Source organism: Marmota monax, unplaced genomic scaffold, assembly GCF_021218885.2.
Source record: "Marmota monax isolate L192 unplaced genomic scaffold, Marmota_monax_Labrador192_F-V1.1 WCK01_AAM20220418_F8-fsc00185, whole genome shotgun sequence".
Classification (NCBI taxonomy): domain Eukaryota; kingdom Metazoa; phylum Chordata; class Mammalia; order Rodentia; family Sciuridae; genus Marmota; species Marmota monax.
Genome location: NW_026693278.1, coordinates 106,098 through 127,759, shown reverse-complemented (window position 1 = coordinate 127,759; position 21,662 = coordinate 106,098). Strand labels below are relative to the sequence as shown.

At 58.6% G+C, this 21,662-nt stretch overlaps 1 long non-coding RNA gene across 1 annotated transcript; it reads right to left on the bottom strand.

Moving 5' to 3' along the window:
• Positions 1–2: 2 nt before the first annotated feature.
• On the bottom strand, positions 3–4,147 carry LOC124100844 (uncharacterized). The gene is made up of 3 exons (XR_006854431.1): positions 3,975–4,147; positions 1,581–1,632; positions 3–606 (listed from the first exon to the last, which is right to left on the bottom strand). It is a non-coding gene; the product is annotated as an uncharacterized LOC124100844 (long non-coding RNA).
• Between the last annotated feature and the right edge of the window lie 17,515 nt (positions 4,148–21,662).

Sequence of the window (21,662 nt, the reverse complement as noted above, 5' to 3'; positions counted from 1 at the left end):
GCCCCACTTCCTGCCTATCCCAGCCCGGCTCCCTCCTGGGCGTCCACTGTGAGCCCTCCTCCCTCAGAAGCCGGCTGCCTGGCCTGGCCCATCCCGACCGCTCTCGACCACCCCGCCCCGGGTCCAGGCTGTGTCCACACGCAGGCCACATGACATCCCTCAGGCCCAGGGAAGGCGGAAATCCAGGAGGCAGGGAGCAGAGGTCAGGGGGAGGCAGGCCGCTTCTGGTGTCAAAGGAGATTACGCGTCCGGCTCTCAGGGCTGAGGCCGGGGCCAAAATGAGCCTGTGATCCCAAGTGAGGCCGGGTCAGAGGTCGCCAGCTGGCTGCTTTGTGTGTCAATATTAACACAAGAGCCACCTAATTGGGGTGGGTCAGCCGGTGGCCCAGCCAGGACACGCCATTGAAAGGGGGGTGAGACTCCCTCGTGCACGGTGCCGGGCACTTGGCCGTCCCCTCGGACATCACGTTAACGTCCCTGCTGATGACATTGATGCGGAAGCCACAGAAGAACAGCAGCCACCACAGATCAGCGCCAGGGGATGGTGGTCTGGCTGTTGGCATCTGGTTCACCAGGCAGGCTCAGCCTCCGGGGATCCACCTCATCCTGCAGCAAGAAAGCCAGGCACAGGGGACAGGGTCATGGGTCCTTGGAGGAGGGGGCCTTGCACTCAGTCAGTCTGTCTTCTCCCAGTGCCGGGAGCGAAGATGACCATCTCTGTTTTATTAATGGGCTCAGAGAGGCATCAAACCTGTCCAAAGCCACACAGCACGTCCGGGCAGAGCTGAGTTATAGATGCAGGGTTCTCTGCCGCAGAACCCAGGACAGCACAACTTCTCTGAATTTTTAATCTCATCCTTTCCAGGGGTTCTTTGAAGTCCCCTTCTCCATGTGTCATCAGTCCTGTCTTCCTGGACCCAATGAACAATGACCTTTCCCTGTCTAATGGACATGCAGCTGCCGCCATCTACTTGGCTCAGACTAACCCCGTAGAGACTGGGGTTTGGCTCAAATGAACCCACGTGGACATGCATCAGAATCCTAGAGCCATAGTCTAGGTCCATGTGTTAAAGACTTGGACCCCAGACCTTGGCATTATTGGGAAATGGTGGCACTTTAAAAGGTGGGGCCTCCTGGGAGGCCTTTAGGCCACTGGGGGTGTGGCCACAAAGGGGATCCTAGCCCCGCCTCTTCCTCCCTTCCCTCCTGCTCTGCCACACTCTCTGCAGTCCAGTGCTGCCCACCACAGGCCCAACCTACTGGGCCATCTGATCATGGACCCGAGCCTCCAAAACCACAAGCCCAACAAACCTTTCCTCTCAAAGAGCTGATTTATCTCGGGAACTTGTTATAGTGATGGAAAGCTGACGAACACACACACACAGCACCCCGGAAACTTCACACCCTCGCACAGGTCCCAGGACTTTGCGGTGAGTAAAATCCAACATTTCTCTCCACCCTCAGAACCTACGCTCCAGGGTGAGAGGTGAACAGTAATCAAATAACCCTGCCTGTCATAATCCTGTGGAGTGACAGACCGTGGCCAGCAAGGTCTGGAGCGCTGACAAAAGCACCCTTACCTTGGAAAAGATGAGCGCAGGCAGAGTCAACACAGAGCCAGGAAGGGTGTTCCTGGGGGAGGAACAGCACATGCTAAGGCTTGGCGTGCATCTTCCCATTGCATCACACAGTGAGAGGGAGGTGGAAACCCCATTTTAGGGATGAGGTAGCTGAGGCTTTGGGAGGTAAAATCCCTTGCCTGAGGGTCTTGGGTAAGTAGGGAGGGGCAGGGCCTTGATCCTAGCCCAGGCCTGTCTGACATCATGCTGGAGGATCTTTCTGCTCTTCTGCATGGTGCTTGGAAATGCATCACATGGTGACACAAAGAAAGCGTCCCCTAGGAAAACTGCAACTGAACCTGAGGTTTGTGTCAGACAGAGGTTTTCAGTTGCAGCGGTAGAAACTCAGCCCGCACAAAATGCAGCAAAAAGGAAACTCATTATTTCAAGTAATGAAAATCCAGGAATGGAGTGCTTCAGGCTCAGCTGGATCCAGAGACTGAAATTGTGCGTGTGTGTGTGTGTGTTTGTGTGTGTGTGTGTATGTGTGTCCTTCCCTGATGCTGCTTCCTGGGCATGGACTTCATTCTCAGGCTCTGCACCAGAGCCCCCCAAAGTCCCCCACTCTTCCTTCCTCCCTGTCACAGAATAATGAGAGACTTCTCTCCACCAATCACATCAGAAGCATGGCTCTCAGTTAGTTCTAATTGGAGAAGCCTGGTCATGTGCCCATCTCAGAACCAATCAGATTATCTAGGGGCTGAAATATTCTGATTGGCCAAATGCAGGCCAAATGCCCCTCCTGGAACCAATCAATGATGCTAGGGGATGGAATACTTTGCTAGAACATGCAGATGAATTTACCAAAAAGACAAAAAAGCTCCATGCTGGATCCCCAAAAGAGCCCCAGAAAGAAACAAAAGAAACAGCCTTCCTCACTGCTTCAAAGGCAGCTGGGTTTTGAGATTTTTCCTTTTGGCTGCTTGGCCCAATTCATGGACTGGGATGAGTTTATACACATCTTATTCTATCACAGTACAGATCAAATCTTCCTCACATGTGGTTTCGTCCAGCCTTGACATGCAGAGGAAATGTGTTCATCATACGTGAGAATCAGACTCATCAGGCCCAATAGGTATCAGTCTGTTCTGTGTGGCTGTAAGAGCATGCCTGAGGCTGGGTACTTGATAAAGAAAAGAGGTTTATCAAGCTTCCAGAGCAAGGTCCATCACATGGCGGGCATGAGTACAAGAGAGGACTGTGCCAACCAGTCCAGTCCCAAGTGCCCTCATGACCTAATTTCCACCTGCCAGGCCCCATCTCTTAAAGCTCTCACTTTGCAACACTGCCACATTGGGGACCAAAGAAGGGACAAATCATATGGGAACCATCGCAGGCACCTCCTATGGATCAAGTCCAGGAATGACACCCCAGTCCTCGAGCAGCCTGTGAGTGTGCTGCGGTCATGCCCATGTTGGAGAGGAGGAGGGCCATCTCAGAAGAGAGAGCCACACCCAGAGCCAGGATCTGAACTCAGATCTGTCCCCACTGGACTCTCCATGACCACAGTCCTCTCTGGCTGTCTTGGCACAACGGGCAGTGGGTGGATTCAATGAGCCTTTATTGAGCATCTAAGATCTTCATTAGACCTTGTAGGCAGACCCTGAGACCAGGGGTCACCCCAAGTCTTTGAGGGTGACTGTGTGTGCAGGGGAGGCATCTGGTCTCCTCCAGGTCCAGCCTCAGCCTGCTGCCTCATGGGGATGGGGCACTGCTGCCCTGAGGTCGGGGCTGGCCTTTGGACCCTGTGTCTACCAGGCACAGTGACCTGCTCCCGGCAGTGCCCGTGGGCAGAGCTGACGGCTCCCGTGGTTGGACGGGTTGAACCAGCAGCCCCTGCCACCCCTGTGGCCCCGCTCCCCCGGGGGAAGCCCCGTGCACCCGACAGGGCCAGGCTGTGGCAAACCTCCTGGCAAGAGGCTGAGCTGGGGGTGGTCGGCCTGGAGCCTGTGTAGCCCAGAGCCCAGCTCCTGGTCCCCGCCTGACCCCAGCCCACGGGCTCCTCCCACCCCCGCTTTGGAAAAGGTCAGCAGGGAGGTGGGACCCGGGGCCAGCAGAAGACAGTGTTAATGGCCCCAGCACTGTCTGACATTTGGGTTTCTCTCTGTGGGAAGTGCACTAATTACTCCCGATCACTCAGAACCTGGCCTAACTACCACTTGGATTTTATGGAGTGCTTTGGGGCCGCCATTTCTGGGTGACCTCTCAAGACCACAGTGGCATAAGCCAAAACCGCTGGTCTCCGGCTGGCGCTCGGTGACGGTGCTCTGCCCACACGCTGTGCCTGACAGTCACACACAGACAGTTGCTCCATCCTCCCATTCCCCCCAGGGAGGCACCACAGGTCCTTCCTACCTAGCAGATGAGAAAACAGAGGTTCTGGGAGGCTCCCAGGCCAGGAAGACCGAAGCAAGAGCAGGGGCCACCGTGAAGCTGGTCTCCGGTTTGAGACTAGCTCCCAGCTGCACATGGCCTGTGGGTGTCCTTTTCCTCACCTGTCGGGGGTGACAGCAGGTGCTGAGGTCACCAAGGGGTGAACAGGAAGCGCTGGTACCTGCTGGTGACGACAGGGACTCCAGGGTCATTAAAGGACACACTGGCAGGTCCCCACCCCACAGGCTCTGCCCCTCCCCAGTTCCAAGGCTTTACCCCAAGCAGCTCCTGCCATTCAGAAGCCGTCACCTTCTCAGGGCTGGGGACCACTGAGACCGCTCCCTTAGGGACAACATTAGGCCAACACAGGTAAAGTCCTGGAAGCCACTTGGGGTGCCCCCAACCTGGCCCGTGTCTAAGACCCAGCCTTGCTTCCAAGGAATTCAGGGATGAGGGCCCTGGACCCAGACAATTATCCCTGCGGTAAGTGTAAGAATTACAGATGAAACAGAGGCCCACAGAGGTGAAGTCACATGCCTGAAGTCACACAGGAGATGGCTGATATAACACAGAATCCAAACTTAAGCTCCACCTATCCAGAACCCTGCGCCTGGGTGAGGGACAGTCCACCTCCGCCCTCTGCCCCTGGCAGCAGGGAGTGTGGGGGCAGGGAATGTGGGGTGCCTGGAGGCTTTCACTCTGGAATGTGGTGCCCGGATGGGCAACAGCCAAAGTCCACCCCAGCCTGAAGCTTCTTAGCGGACCCCCACCCCCTCCCGGGATGGAATTGAAGCCCAGCTGGGGCCTTTGTGCGAACTCTGAAAAGCCGGTATCTCGGCCCTGGGGGAGCCGGCCCTCGGCTCCACCCCTCCCTTTCGCAGATTCCGGCTTTCAGGCCCCGCCAGGCCCTCTGGGTTTGGAGGCCGGACCTCCCCTTTGGTCAGCTGGGGCAGTGATAACAGGATTAGCCCGGGAGACAGATGTCTTAATTAAACTTGGAGAGCGAGGCCCGTCTCTCCTCCGTGGGGAGGACAGGGGCTCCTAATGGGCCCGCGGAGGGACCGCGGCCCCCTGCAGTCCACTCTGCTCAGCCCGAGGGGTCCACCACCATCCTGCCCCGTTGAATCGGCCATTGGAGACTGAGCTCCTGGCTTGTGTGATTACCCAGGAGCCCAGGAGGAGGGACAGACTGGCCCCTTTTCCACCCTTGCCTGCCAGTTCTTGTCCCCTCATCTGTCCCCACGTGGTGCCCAGAGACCTGGCATCTGTGGCTGCAGCGCTGACCCTTGCTGGGCCCGCCCCTTTTGCACGTGGCCTTTGCAGCCCCTCCCACTGAAAGCTGGACTCACTTCTCAGCTTTGAGTGTGAGCTGCTCTCCTGACTTGACTCGGTCAACAGGATGTTGGTGGCTAGTTTGAAGCCACAAAGTATGGGGGTGTTTTGTTTCCCAGCATGACCTGGGCATTTGCTGTCTGATACAGCTTCCGGGGGCTTCCCTATGAGTCCAGCTCCCTCTGGATCGCCTGCCTCTCTTCCCACAGCCCCCTCCCTTTGCCTCCTTGCCTTTATTCCCTTAGGAAGGCCTCAGTGGTCACCCGCTCCTGGGTCCTCCCAGCCATCCAGCCGGGCACGTGGTAGGTCCTCACTAAACACTTGCTGAATGCATGAGTCAGAGGAGGGATGAACACACACAGCCCTCTCTGCTCTCATGGAGGAGAGGATGCTGAGCCGCAGCTCAGTCTGGTTTCAAGGAGAGAATCGAAGGAAGGGGCAGCAGCATTAGGAGACATCCAGGAAGTGACCCCTGAGCTGAGACGGCAGGATGACAGACATCGGTTAGGTGGGGAGGGCAGGGAAGGGCATTTCAGGCAGAGGGAACAGCAGATGCTAAGCTCCTGCAGGAGGCCTTTGGAGCCCCGTGGGGGTCACCCCCTTCTCTTTCACACCCGCGCCCCTGAGAAGATGGCAGCTGCGCCTTCCCACTCTTCCTGACCCACAGGGGGAGCAGGGTTCTGAAGATCCTGGTCACCGCCTCCACCTCCGGAGCTTCTCTGGATTTGCAGGACCCACCCTGTTCCGTCTGAGCGCAGAGCTTCCCAAGGAGGCCATTAGGAGCCCAAGGTGGAGCCAGTGGCCACGAGAGCCCCCATTTCTGGAGCTCTTGGCAAGTTCCTGGCGTGGTGACAGGATTTTGGAAACACTTTGTCTCAGACCTCAGGACTCCTGCAGAAACCAGCCCCGGAGCGGCCATCCTCTCTCCCTGTCCAGCCTGGATGGCAGCTAGCTTTCGTGGCCAGAGCCACTCAGCCTGACTGAATGGCCGCCTACGCAGGGAGATCGTCCTGATGGATTAGTGATGTCTGCTTCGGCACAGGAGTGGAACTGGGGGGACACATGCTCTCTGTATCTGCTTTAGGTAGCTCTCTGGTCGTTCTTGGTGTTTGCGCCAACTCTTGAAGGTCAACTCCAAACTGTCCAGCCAGGAAAACAGTCAGAGCTTTCTCACCAGGATTGACATCAAGGGACAAAGTTCTGGGGAGGTCACAGAGCCCAGCCAGGAGGTGGGGCCTCAGATAGGTGCTTGGAGACAGGTCATGGAGGACTCTAGTGCCAGCCTGAGGAGAGGGGATGGGGACCTCCCTTCCCCAGACCCAATGCTGCAGCATCCAGGGGCGAGGCTGGCTCCCCAGTGCTGCTGGGGTGGCCTCCTCCTGCTCCCTTAGGCCATGGGCCCCTGTCACCATAGCTCGCTTTTGTGACCCAGCATTCTCAGGACAGGGGACACCACTTGTTTATGTCTTGTCCACGGCTGCCTAACTCCTTGGCCCCCAAACTAGACATTTTCACATGGAGCCCTTGGTTGAAAGAGCCTGGGGTGCCTATGGTCCCCTGTCCTGGGCAGGTCATACATGGGGACTCCAATCCCAGTAGCCTGAAGAGGTGTCACCACCAGCTTTGTACACATGGCCCAACTGAGGCCAGCACAGGGGTGTGAGTGTCCCCAGCCCTCCTAGGCACAGCCCTGGGATTTGAACCCTGGCTTGTTGGGGCGTCGAGCCTGCTGGCCTCCTGTGTCTTGGTGACCAAGGACGCAGTTCCTGCACCTCCCACTCTCCTGGCCAGGGGCCCTGCAGCTTCCTTGGGCGCAGGTGGCCTGCAGAGGAGTGAGCTCTTACCTGTCTCCTGGGTGGGGACACTGAGCCCCAGTGGGAAGTGGGCGTGTCCGGCTGTTGGTGGGGGGGACGGTGGCCCCCCAGGGGGTACGGGGACAGTGATGGCCTGGGCCGCCGGCCCTCAGCCCACCCGGCACCTCGTGCTCCCTCCCCACTTCTCCTGCCCACCGATGACAAGTGAGAATGTCGCGACCTGGGGAGAAATCACCTCCCGTCTCTTCACGGCACAGCTCCTCCCGTCCGGACAAGCTGGTGACTCTCAGCTACAAAATAAGGGGGTGGAATTGTCATTCAGGGAAAAAGTAGAAGGTGACTCCCAGCCACAGCCACCACAGACAGGCTGTCTCCCAGGTGAAAATGAGAATCTCCGTCTTGTGAACTCGGGGGACGGGGGGGGGGGGGGGGGGGGGGGCTTGCACCACTGCAGGGTGGCGAGCGCCAGGGTGGGGCCGCACCCGGCCTAGCCAGCTCGGGGGCTGGAGGCTCCTGCCAGAGATTTTTTTTTCCATGGGGGGAGATCCCTAAGGTCCCCACCTGTGGGTGCCCACCTAGAGGATCCTGGGACAGAGGCAGGTACCCAGCACCCACTGGCTCTGCAGCCGGCTGTGCCTGGGGAGTTCTTGGCACCCAGTCTGTGGCTTTCTGGAAGTTTCCGTCCCCTCCCCCTTCACACAGGCATGTCCAGGGCCTTCCACAGGTTGGCAAAGCAGAGGTCTGTTTTGATCTACTTTCTCTTTCTGATTTAAAATTTCAAACGTTACAAGAAGCAGTTCACCAAGGACAGACCCAGCTATCTTCCCCGCTCTCTAGGTAACCACTGCTGAGGAGGTTTGGTCTCCAATTTCCCAGAATTCTCCATGAAAACCAAAATTTTAAAAATGCACATGCGCGCGCACACACATACACCCTCAGCTGTTTGATCCTCACCCAGCACATTTATTATATGGCCTTAGGCATATGTGCGCTCTCTCTCTCTCTCTCTCTCTCTCTCTCGGAACTGGGGAGTGAACTCAGGGACACTGGACCACTGAGCCCCATCCCCAGCCCTATTTTGTATTTTATTTACACACAGGGTCTCCCTAAGTTGCTTAGGGTCTCACTAAGTAACTGAGGCTGGCTTTGAATTCTTGATCCTCCTGCCTCAGCCTCCCAAGTTGCTGGGATTTCCTTGTCTGTAGGATGGGCTCAGTTAACCTATTGCATGCAGCCTGCAGTAAAAATCACATACATTAGCAAACAGTGCAATGTATCCACAGAGAGTCCAGAACATATCAGCTATTAGTTTTTGAGTAACAGACTGTGAAGTGGGGTCTCTGTTCCATTAGGGGACCTCGGGTGGAGGAGGGTGAGGGTCGGCATGCACCCTTCCTACCCCAGCATTTAATCAGACCAGGATCCTGGGCTTCACATCTTGTGAGTTGTTTGGGGAAACAATTCTCCTGCTTAAAACAAAACATACCCACACACCAGTTTTAAGCCACGAGCTCTGGGGTCTGGGCAAGGCTGGTGTTCCCAGCAAGTCCCCAGCCAGAGCGGAATTGCTGCAGTTCATGACGGAGCCGCTGAGCATGGCCACTAGGGGGCGCCCCTTCGTGCCATCCTCCAAGGGAGCAGATTTCTTTAGTGGATCTTTTTGCACCAAAGAGAGGCACCAAATTACGGGTTTATACTGGGCAGAAAACTGGGCTGATTACAAAGGGAGAAAATGTAGACGCATGTGGGACCAGAAACGAGGCAAATAATGGCTCCTGGGCAGGAAAGAGCCTCATTGTCATCAGAGTGAGCTTGTGACATTGTTAAGACCAGAGGTCCCAAGGGAGAGCAGAGATGCCCCATGAGGAAAAGATGCCGAGAACTGTCCTCAGGGGCCACAGGAAGGCGAATACGAGTCTCCGTGGGAGGCAGTGGCCATGGGAGAGGCGGGTTCCTAGCGCAGATGCAGCCATGGATCCTGGGGCTCCCCCATGCTGGGCCCCAGGGCTGCAGGGCCGTTGGACACAGAGGGACGAGCAAGCCACGCAGGGCTCCAGCCTCCAGCGGGAAGGGCAGCCATCAGAGGCCTCTGAGGATGGCTCCCAACCCTCAGCCCTTGCTTCCAGAACATTCTAGAACATTCCTGTGGTGTGATCTGGGCACAGTCACCGAATCTCCACCGGGAAGGACTGGTATTGAGGATTTGATGAAGGGATGAACGTGCCCGTCCAGAGACTCCAGAGAGCAGAGCGCAGCACCTTGGGGGCTGGCGACAGCTGGTGCCATCGCTGCCTCTGCCTGGAAGAGGCCTGGGGGTTCACAGCGGAAAGGGATTAGGAAGAAACAATCCGAAAAATCTCCTTGAGGGACAGAGTTAAGAAGAAGTCTGAGAAACTTCGCTGCAGTGCAAACAGGTGGTGGGGAGCCCTGGCCTCAGCGAGGGAACCAGGGTGCAGGGCGCACTACCGTGCGTCACCGGCAGGGGCCGCACCAGCTTCTTCCGCCCACCAGCACCTCCTGCTGGTCACACAGGCTGAAGTTGGAAGAGCAGCGAGCAGGTCCACAGGCAGGAAAGCAGAGCCCCAGGGGCCTCCCTCCACCCAAGTGAGGTTTGAAAGTGATGTCAATCGTGATATTTGGGAGCTTATGGTTGAACCAGAAGGCAGACATGCAGAGTGGCAGTTGATAGTTGGGGGACGTAAAAAGATTGTGTGACGTCAGGAAGAGGTAGTAGATGGTCCAGGGAGGGGTCCCCCGGGGGCTGGGCTAGTCCCAGAGAGATGGCTAGCGCCCTTCGCGCCACTGAGCCCACTTACCTCTGTGCCTCCGTTCATGCCATTCCACACCAGATTGCTTATCCTTCCCCTCTCCACTTGATTAAGCTCGAGGTCCACCTCCTCCAAAACATGCCTTTCCTTCCCTGAATGAGGTCTACACCGACTTTTTTCTTGACATTTCCTAGCGCTAGAGATGCTGTCAAGTGGGACGGTGACATTACTAGCTTCTGTGGCCTGGGCCACTGCATGGAGGGGACCACGCTGTGCTTTACACAAAACACACATGGGTTTGCCACAGAGCACCCTGGGCCACCCCCTTCACCCCAGCAGCTCCTGGCTCTCAGGACACCTCCCTGAGGAGGTCATTTCCACCAGACTTTCCTCTTTGCCAGCTCGGGATGTCTCTCTCCCAAACCCCTGCAAACCCTCCTTTATTCCATTTTTGCCTCTGAAATATTCTAGGCTTGGAGCTCATCAGTTACACAGGAAGGAAGAACTGAGGGGGTGGGAGTGTGTGGAGTGGTAAGCTGGGGCCAGTGTCTGCAAAGGTGCTGTGCGGATCCCCTCCAGGGCCTCTGGGCAAAGCCCACGCAGTTCTCCACCCCATATCCTCCTGGGCCACCCCAAGCAGCAGGCTGGTGTCCTTCCTGTCTATGCACAACAACGGACCAGCCTTCTCCTCTTGGTGATGCAAGATTGGTGGACCCAGGCATTTAACCCGGGGCACTCGACCCCTGAGCCGCATCCCCAGCCCTGTTTTGGATTTTATTTGGAGACAGGGTCTCACTGAGTTGCTTAGGGCCTCGCTTTGCTGAGGCTGGCTTTGAACTCGCGATCCTTCTGCCTCAGCCTCCCCAGCCGCTGGGATCACAGATGTGCGCCAACACGCCCAGCTCACGCTTGCTCCTCGGAAGCCGTCCTCATCCAGGTTCTTCTCCAGCCGCACCTCTGAGCATCCAGGAGGTCATGGCCACCTCCAGCCCTCGGGGGTGGGGAGTTTCTGGGTGCAGAGGGCAGTTGTCAGGGACTGCAGAAGCAGCATGCTCTGCACAAGGGCAGGACCCGCCTCTGCAGCAGGTCTGGTGGCCCCAGGGACGCCCGTGGGTGATGGGTGATGCCTGGGCGCACCAGCTCCGGGGATCCATCCCGGCCTTGGCCAGAGCCTGGGAAGCCAGAGCCTTTTCTCTGCAGAGGTGCGACCTCAAAACCAAAGAAAGAATCGGAAGAAGAGGAGCGAGGACCAGCGCCTCCCCCGCCGTCGACAGGAGATGTGTCCGTGGTGGTCGCTGTGGTACAACCTGTTCCTGTAAGAGAAGGTCCTTGGGGAGAGGGGCCAGCGGTTTATCAGCTGCCTACACGTGTAAGCAAGTCAGCTGAAAGGCAGGGCCCACTCCAGGGCAGGGCGGGGCGGTGGGCGGGACCTCGTCTCCCAGGGTCACCTCGGGAAGCACAGGGACAGGGACCTCAGACCCATCAGCAGGAAAGGCTTCGTGGGGGCGGTCTGGGTACAGAGCTTAGAAGGCATTTTTTTCTTTTTTTGCATTTAGAAATAGGAATTGGATCTACACACAATAGCTTAGAAATGAACAGGGAAGAGTTCAAGCCATGCAGGAATGGGTGACTCCAGAGAGGGGACCCAGGTTTCTCACCCAGGGGCCATGTCCCACTTGGGGCTTAGATATCATTCTGCTTCTGCAGGATCCCGGCAGGTCTGGCTTCCTCTGGGCTGAAGACCCCATTGTCCTCCTTGAGGTGGGAGGGGCCGGCGGCTGTGTCAGTGTTCAATGTGCAAACACGCCTCTGCTCTGGGCAGCCTTCTTCAGGGACCTAAAGTATGGAGGGGCCAAACATTCGCTGTCCCCAAGAGTGGAGTGATGTCCCTGGCCTTGCAGGTAGTCACCAGCCCGCCTGCCCAGTGACAGTAAAAACCACCAGCCAGGTGGGTCCTGCAGGAGGGGCCTGACTGGTGTACCTTGCTTGTGACACTGGCTGGGGACAATGTGCAGGGGGCGGGGGGACACCAGCCATACACGGGGTGCAGGAGAGAGGCCTTCTGCAGGCTCCTGGTCCGAGAGTACGCGGCCAAAGGCGGGGGCCCGGGGGTCAGATGGACAGAGGGGACTTTGCAACAGCTCTGCCCAACTCCTGGGTCCTGTAAGTTCACTCAGAAGTTTGTGAGACCAAAAAAAGAAAAGAGAGAGAGAGAGAGAGAGAGAGAGAGAGAGAGAGAGAGAGAGAGAGAAGGAGGGAGGGAGGGTCGGAGAGAGGAGGAGAGGAGAGAGGTGAGAACGCGGGAGCCCATCTGGGCCGTGCATCACATTGAAATTGCCCCGCATTAAAAATTCACCAGCCAGTGAATTTCCAAGGGATTTGTAGTAATTAGATGACAAAATGCTGGAAATCTCGAGCTTGCCAAAGATGTTACTCAGGGGTCAGAGACTCGACACTTTCAGCTGGGTAATTTGTAAGTGTCAATCATTCGGGCCATCAGAGAGAAGGCAGGATCTCAGCCTGCCTTCCACAAAGCCAGGCCCTGCCGCCAGCACAGCCCAGGCCCCTCGGCCACCAGCCCTTCCTGCGTGGCGTGGGCGGCGGTCAGAGACCCTGCAGCAGCGCAGCCCACCCCGACTTCTGCTCAACTTTCTTCCCTTTAATCTTGTTTTGCAGGCAAAGCTTCCTGCCACTCTCCAGCCGTCCCTTCTTCCTGGAGGATGGCCCTGTCACGCCAGGGCCCCTGGTGGCTCTGTGTGTGGGTGCCCTAGTAGTGGATGCTTGGTCCTCCACCCTGCTGACCGAGGGGTGCTGGGCCCGTCGGGCCTCGGTGTTCTCCTCTGTGAAGTGGGGGCAAGATGACGCCCCTCACAGGGCTCTGGTGGCCCAGGGTGGGGAGCGTGGGCTCTGTCACTCAGAGTCTGGGTCAGCCAGGACCAAGGTAACACACCACCCTCATGGAACCTTCTAGCTGGGGGAGGGATGAAGGGACCCTAAACAAATCAACACAGAGGACTCTGGGGGGTGCGTGCTGGGGAGGAGATGGGGCGTCAGGGAGCCAGTCTGAGGAGGAAGACGCGGCTTCTGTGGAGTCTCGGTGCCCTTGATCTTCTGAGGCTCCCAGGAGCTGGGCTTGGTCAGGCCAAGGAGCCCCAGAGGGAAGGGGAAGCACCCAGAGGGGCCACCCACAGGCTGGGTGGGGCAGGACCTCTCTCCTGGATCCTGGTGCTGATTGGCAGCAGTGGGGCTGGAGAGCCCAAGGGAAGCTGATGTCACAACAGCCACAGCTCATCAGAGAACCTTCTGGAAAGAGCACTGGCTTTGTGATCAGACAGATTTAGAGCCTGAAATCTGCCATTTTGGGGCTGTCTGACCCTGGGCAAGTCACCATCCCTCTCTGAGCCTCAGTTTTGATCCTGGAGAACGGGCACAGAGCCACCCACATGTCACAGATGGGCATTGTCCCGGGGAATTCGGGCAAGGGAGGCTCCGGGTCTCCCACAGCCCCCGGTGGGGGGGGCCCTGGTAGTACCCCAGAGGACAAAGGAACTCCAAGGCTGAACCACACCCCACATTTCAGGAAACCGACCCGGGGACAGACCTCTGTGGGAACAGGGCGTCTGTGCAGTTTGCTGCCCCGTTTCCCAGACAGGAGTCTCGGGGGGCTGCTGGGGCTGTGTGCCCCTGTGTTTGGTGACACTCTTCCTGGATCCCGGGCCATAGCCAGGGCCAGCGTGGCAAACCCACCCTCTCTCTGGTGGGGGCAGGGCAGGGAGGGTCCGGGTCCCCTCTGCTCCTGGGCCTGCTCTCATTTTGCGTCCTCGCTGCGGGTTGAAGGGGCCGTGAAACCACTCGAGGGGAAAATGAGAAACTGCCCGCTGTCACACAGGTGACCCCAGCTCAGTGCGCAACCTTCACCGTTTGCGGCCACAGAACACGAGGACACGGAGGGACACGGAGGGGAACAGGATCAGACCAGCAGTCAGGGGGCAGTGCCCGGGGTCCTGGCTGAGCTTCCCCAGGGCACGGGGCCACAGTCCCCTGGAGGCCACGTCCACAGGAGCAGGAGTGGCAGGTGGCTCGAGGGTGTCCAGGGCCTCAGAGCTGCCACCTTGGCCATCCTGCCTGGTGCCTCTGGCTGACCCAGCGCCGGCCCAAGCACCGATGGGAGAACAGAGAACAGCGCCAACAGCCCCGCTGCACAGGCTGCGTGTATTAAGCACTTACTGTGTGCACGCACCATGCGGATAGGCCCCTGGCAAGCTTCCTCTTGGCTTGTTCTTACAGAGCACAATGACATCGGTGGCACGACTGTCCCCACACCAGCGAGGCTGTCCTGGTCTTGCTCTAGCATCCAGAGCCTCTCTCAGCCTCTTCACGTAGATCTTACTGGATGTCTGCCTCCTTACTGGATGTTTGTCACACTGGGGTGTGACAGGGACCTGCTCTGTCCCCACTGCCTGGTGGCCCTCAGTAGTCACTGACTAATCAATGGATCCTCACTCTTCAGAAGCTGGACATGGTCACCAGCTCCCAGGGGCAGGCGGGGCAGGCCGCAGCCAGGTCCTCGGGCTTCCCTGCTGAGCTTGGCCTGTCCCTCCATGTTTACATTTGGTCAGGAAAGAGGACACTGGCCCACGTCCTTCCCCCCAGATGGAGCCGGCCCCTCTGGCCAGCTCATCCTTCCGGAGCGGGAGCCTGGCTGCGGCCTGCGTGAGCTCAGACGAGATGCTTCCCAGTGTGTCGGGAGCCTGCTGTCCCTCTTGTACTGGGGTGGACCTCAGGACGCTCTACCTCTGAGCCACACCCTGGCCCTTTCTGTCTTTTGAGACAGGGTCTTGCTGAGGCTGGCCTCAAACTTGCAATCCTGCTGCCTCAGCCTCCTGGGTGGCTGGAATTACAGATCTGTGCCATGGCATCCAACTGAATCCTATTACTTGATGGGCTCTAGAACCGAGGGACAGATCAGGGCTCCCTTGGGAGGATGCACAGGTGTGTGATGCCACACCAGTGTCACCATGTGGTGGTCCAGGGCAAGGGCTTGGGAGCAACTTCTCCAGCTCTAATCCCCATCCTGCCCAGGGGAGCTGTGTGGTCTTGGAAGTGGCACAGCACCTCTCTGTGCCATCTCTGTCTAGGACACCACCATTTGCCTCCCACGGTGGTGGTGACAGTAGATGGGTCCATCTCTGTGAAGGGAGCACAGGCCCAGAGTGTCCTCACAGGGTGAGGGAGATGCCACTGCATGGTGCAGGAGGGAGAGGCCGGGCCACCTGAACTGACCGCAGCATGACCTGGGCCCCAAAACCGCCCTCACCTGAGTCCAAACACCACTGTGGCATTTCCCAGGGGCCACTCGTGGTGTCACACCTGGCCCAGTGTGTGACCACCCTCCCACACATGGGAACCCAGCTCAGAGAAGCACAGTGTCTGGCGGGGGCCACACAGCCACGTGGTCATCCCAGTGACTCCCGAGATGGCTGTTCCCCAACTCATTGTACATAAGGGGAAACTGAGGCACGGTAGCTCTTCAGAGGCTGCAGAGCTGGTAAGCAGCAGTGCTGGGGTCCAGCTGTCTAATGGCAGCCCTCAGGTCCCCTGTGGTCCTGGCTGTGGGGAGGATGAGGGTGTCCAGGGTCCTGGCCCCCGGGGCAGGGTGCCCAGGCAGCCCACCTCTCCTGGGGTGGTGGGTCGGGCAAGCAGCTGTGGTCAGGAGGAGCTTGGAGAGGTGACCCTGGCCCTTGGCTGGGGTGGGGAGGACCCTGCAGGGATCCCCCATTGCACACGCCAGCCGGACCCCAGGGTGGGCACCAACCATCCCACAGAGGCCGCACCCCCACCTCTGCTCAGATGGTGCTGCCCTTCCCCCCAGGAACCCCGTGCCCTCCGTCCCCCTCGCAGGCAGGACCGAGTTGAAGGCTTCCCTTGGCTCCGCCTGCCTGTGGGACCCTGCTCCCCAAGCTGCCTGGTGGTCCCCAGGCAAGTACGGGCGTGGCCATGGGCTTCCTTGTGGCGGGCAGCTCCCGGGGGTCTTCCCATTCCGGTCACGTCGTGCCCACACCTGGCGGCTGCCCGGCGCTGCCTCTCCCCTTCCCCAGACCCAGTTTGGGGTGAAAGCTTTGCTTATTAGTCAGTCTGTGTCCCCTGGCTGGGCATGGCGGCCTGATTGATATTTAGGAGTGGATTCAGCCAAGCCCCAGTCGTGAGCGTCCCCGGCTCGGGATGCCGGCAGAGGACAGGGGACGGGCAGCCTCACACACGGCCTGGGGCCTCAGGGGGGTCTCAATGGGAGCAGCCCTGGATGATGACGCTCCTCCCCTGCAGGTGCCAGCAGGGTTCTGCTGTGGGGTGGGGAGAGAGAAGAGGGGCTGGGGCTCCTGCCCGTGTCCCCTGCAGGGACTGCGTCTCCCCCGCATCCAGAACATTGCTTCCCGGAGCTTCCTCATCACCTGCTCTGGAGGAGGCCCAGCCCCTCCTCCATGGCACACAGCACTGTCCCTGCCCACACCACACAGTGTCACCACTGGTCTGGGGATGGGTCCACAGGGCCTGGACTTCAGCAAATCCATGGGACAGGGGTTCAGATGCTCCCCACGGAGCTCAGTGCACAGCCCCAGGTCCTTGTAAAGGCCCCAGGAGGGCCGGTGTCATTCCCTCAGGTGCAAACCCAGGGGCCAGATCCCAGGCAGGGCAGAGTTCCCAGCCTGTGCTTCCGGGTTGAAGGGCAGAGCCTCATCTCTCACCTGGGGACTTGGGTTCCTCAGGGGTGATCTTGTCTGGGAGGCTGCTGGCTTTGGCTCTAGAAGCCGAGATTTTCAGATGAGACGCGACCCAAGCATCTGGGGTCAACTGAAATGTCGGCTCTGGCTGGGCCTGGTCTCGTGACCCCTCTGCATTGGAACTCAGCTGGGGCCAGCAGAGGCAGGAGAGAACAAGCGTGTGCAGGCCCCAGAAGGCCCGCCTGAGCCAGGGGAGTGACTGGGAATTGGGGCTGCTTTTCAGACACTGGAGGCTAGTGGCTTCTGGGGGTTGGAATGAGGAGGAGCCGGTGTTCCCAGGTCCCCTCAGGAATGAGGCAGCCAGGCAGCCACCGCTGGGGGTGGGGGCCAGGCAGGGCAGTGGGCCTCCCTGATTTAGCACTCAGAGCGAGGGCAGCTGGCCTGGGGGACTGGAGAGGAACCAGGACGCTGAGAAATGAGGCTAAATCCCAAAATCAGATTTCTCAATTCAAAGGTTTCCCAGGGAAAATGGGGTTTGAAACGACGGAGTCGAGAGGATTGGGATGAACCAGATCCAGCTGCCGTGGAACCTGGGGCACCTCTTAAGCTGGGGACAGGCACCGTATCCAGTCCGCAGCGAATCTGGGCAGGCTGGGGTGGGGAGGCGAGTGGGCAGGAGCACATGGGCTGCCAGGGGTCACCGACTGGCAGGGAGGGCTCAGCCTGGGTTGCTGGCCTGGCCACTGCCTGTCAGAGGGACTCTGTGACCTGCAGGTAGTTCCAGGTCCACTCAGCAGCAGTAACGAAGCAGGGTGGCCAGAGAGCACAGGCCCTTCTGCCTTCATGTCACAGTCACTCTGAGGAGCACCATCTGGGTCACCTCACAGTACGCATGCTCCTGCAGAGGACAGGTCATGGGGGAGGCTGGGCTCTCTCTCACCCAGAATCTTCCTGGTTTTGGGGGTGAAAAGCCTCTGAATACCTTGTTTCTCAAGGGGACAGGTGAGGGGCTACCAAGGGGCCAGCAAAGACAGGCTCCTACCCTCCAGGAGCCAACAGCTGGTGACAGTCCAGAGGCCACAGTGCAGGGAGGAGGTGCCTAGTGGTGCTAGACCCGGCAGAGGCCAGAGGGCGGGCACCTGGGTCTTGGGGGTCCAGTGGAGACCACTCAGAGTGGGGTTGAGACCTGAAGGGCCAACAGGCAGTAACTAGAGGAGAGGGGCAGGGAAGCACCCTCTAGGTGACAGGTGAGGCCAGGTCAGCCATGGAGTAGCCCCGAGATGGGGACGGGCCCAGCCAAGGCGCAAATCTGCCTCATTAGCCCAAGGCCAAAGCATGAGTGGCCAAGCTGTGGACTCCACCCCCCTCCACAGTCCTGACTGAACACAGCCTGGAACCACAGGGTGCGATTTTTAAGCAACACTATTGTGGCAACACATAACACACAGAAGATGAACTGGAAGTCTCAGGTAGATATTTAAAGGACTTTGAATTTCCCTCTAGGCATAGCTTTGGCTACTCTCCAAAGCATCGGTGCCGGCCTTAGCCTCCTGAACAGCTGGGATTAGATGTGCATCCCTGCACCTGACTTCAGGGTTTATTTATTGTGTTACCATTTTTCTATTTTTAATTTTTCCACATTTTAAAATTGGCACATTAGAATTATACATCATAGTGGAAACCTGTTGTTAATTTCACTTTTTGACTCAAAATTTTTGAGGAAAATGTTTCTATGATGACTATTTTGAAGTAAGTATATTCAATGCTTACAGCAAACAGTTTGATGACCTAAGGCAGAACATACACGTCTGCTTCATAAAAGTGTACCCCAAACCAGGACACAAAGACCAGGGGTGGGGACAGGAATGGGACGCTTGGTTCCATGCAGAATTTTGTCTTGACTCCATCAAAACGAATCCAGTTGGCACATGTGGCCTGGTATCTGTACCTGGGAAAGGTCACCACCTCTCTGAGCCTGTTTCCTCCTCTGTCACATGGGGATATCAGCCCATGGCTTCCAGCTGTTGTGAGGGCCACCTGGTTTCTGGTGCCTGGTTCAAGCACGTCTCCTAACAGTGACGGCCACTGCCGGGATGGATTTCCTGTTTCCTCTAGTGCAGATAAATGCTGGAACCAGTCCCCTGCTTGAGAAGCAGACACCTAACTTTCTGTCTCTCACTACATAACTAGAAGTGACAGTACAAGTGAGTGCCACGCCCCCTCAGTCCTGCAGGTCCAAGGCCTCCCGGGTTTGCACACTGATCACTTAGGCTCAAACATTAGGCAAGGATTCTGCAGCTCAGACTGGCCAAGGCTGTGCTTGGCCAGGCGGGGTCCCTGCTGAGGGCTGCCCACGGTGGGTGGGAGGAGCGCCCCTGGATGTCAGGGTGCGGAGCAGTAGGCAGATTCCCCGGCAGCTGGGCACTGCTGCTCTCCTGCCTGTGGACCTTAGGGGGCTCCCGCTGCCCTGGGGTAAAGCCTTCCCTCAGTGTGGCCACTACTGACCTACTGGGACTTGGTGTAGAAGTCACCTGAGAAGCCCTCCCTGACCTTCCTCTTGGATCTACAGCCACTGGCACGTCCCTTTCTTCTTGGCACCCTCATCACCTGGTCCTTGACCCTGGGTGGGCTGTGCACCATGAGGCAGGGGCCACTCTGCTGTGCCCATCACAAGTTTTCCAGCCACCGGCTCAGGGCTGGCGGACAGGAGGCCCCTGCAGGATGCCCAGCAAGCCCATGGTGACTACAGTGGCTCGAATGATGACCCCTCCAGAGATATGGACCTTTACCAAAATCATCTTATTTGGAGAATAAAAGGGTCTCCTTTGATGAGATTAAGTCAAGGCCCTGGGTCACGGTGCCTCCTGGGGTGAGGCACATCCTTATGAGGGGAGGGTGAGGGAGGTGGAGGGACGCCGTGGGGGCCACAGAAGACAGAGACAGGGGCGGGAGCAGTGTGCGCACAGGCCAAGGGACACCTGGAGTGGAGGAGGCAGCTCACCTCTGACTGTCACCTGGGGGAGGACCCCTACCCTATGAACGCCCCCTGACGTTGGGGTCTCCACAGGGGGAAGAGGCAGAGCGGGTCCTCCCTCGAGCCCGCTGACGACCTGACTCCACACTTCTGGCCTCCTGACTGGGAGAGAATTTCTGTTGTTTGAAGCCACTGGGGTGGTGTCATTTGTTCCCGTGGTCACAGAAGACGGACACACACACCTAGTGCAGGCCCTTCTGATCATCCAAGGACAGCAAAGGCTGTGCAGGGGACACCCCGAGGTGCACTGGCCGCTGTGATGGAGCCGGCAGCGCAGGTGAACTTGGGCCTTGCTCCTCAGCTCTCGGGGGACCCTTGGCTCCCTGTGTTCGCAGGATCCACACACAACCCTGGGGTTCACCATGGACCAGTTCTGGCTCTGGGGGATCAGATGGTTGGGAACTGCTGACTGCATTGGACTTCTAGAACCTGCTTCTGTGGCTAAATCCTGAAGTCAGCTCAAGGGGTGGAAATCAAGGTCAGGTTGACCTTGAAAGCGCCCAGAAGAGCCCAGGCAGTGGCGGGGGCCCGCCCCAGTGCTGCTCTCCTGCTCACTCTGCAGCCCCAGGTGCTCCCGACAGCGGACCCACGTCTTCCGGGTGTCGTCTCCACTTCCCACCATCTCCTGCAGCTCTGCTCGGCCATGTGACCACGTCCTGGCCATAGGGCAGTGGGCAAGAGCCACGTGAGGATGTCCCTGCTGTGTCCCGAAAGGTACGGCTCATGTGTCCCTCCCCCTGGTGCTGGCTGGCAGGCGGCCTCTGGGTCGTGTAGGGAGACCAACTTTTGTGTCCCATGACACAGCCCTGTCAGACCAGGCATGCTCCCCTCCTGAGTGTCCCCTGGGGGAGAACCCCCTACCCTGTGCACACCCCCTGGATCTGCACAGCAGCTGAGTACACCCTGACCTACCTGCTGTCTCCCTGGGGGCCACCACCCAGGGTCCCCGGCTCAGAGCAACCCGCTGTTGTCAGAGACTCGCCTTCTGGTTGCATTTCCTGGGACCTTGGTCCGGGGGACCGCTCATTTCCTGGAGCCTCAGTTTCCTCACCTGTGCAAAGGGAGAGTCAGCCCTGTCTCACGACCTTGCCAAGACTTAACCGAGGGAGAGACTGCCGTGGGGCTGCTTTGTGTGGCGGGGGTGGGAGACCACGTGGGACCCTGAGGCCCGACAGTTCCCAGGATGCAGGAGCAGCTGCTGCCTGAAAATCTGCGCAGGAGGAGGAAGATCTGCTGCTGGCGCGAGCCCAGGGCTGGGGCGCAGCGGCCCCAGTGGATCGTTTTCATGAAAGCTGCAATTAGGGGAAGTGGGGTTCATTAAGGGAGCGGGAGGGACGAGGCCCTGGCTGCTGGCGAGGCCATAATGAGATGCAGTCTCTTCTGTTGGGCTGCAGATTCAGAAGACCCTGGCCTGGGGCTCGAGCTGGAATGTTCCAGCCTCCCAGGGGCCGGGGGAGGTGGGGGGAGATGAGGAGAGTCTGCCTGGAGGTGGGGCACAGCCTTGGTGCGGGGGTGTGGGTGACAGCAGCCCAGTAGAGCTCCCACGTGGCAGGCACCTCCCCAGGTCCTCGGTGTCCCACCCACTCAATGCCCCAACCCCAGTGCACCACAGAGAGGACCTAGGCACAGAGAGGTCGTGGAGCAGGTCAAGGTCAGGCTGCAGAGTGGCCCTGCCGGTGGGTGAGCAGCGAGGAGGCCCGAGGTGAGCTGGCAGCCAGGAGGCAAGAGCCAGAGAGAAGCTCAGCTGCAGCGACCTGGGACAGGCACCTGACATTTCGGGGTCTGGCTTTCCAATCTGTCAAACTCGGGGCCGAGACAGGGCCCAACCTTGGATGCAAAGGGCCAGGGGGGATGTCTGGCAGGCTGTGCGTCCTGCCTCTGCTGGACCATTCGATCCGCCATGCGGCAACCTGCCTCAGACAGTGCGTCACCAATAAGCACGGCTGCATCCTAACAAGTCAGAAAGACTGCAGCTCATCTGGCCCGTGGGTCGTGCTTGTTGC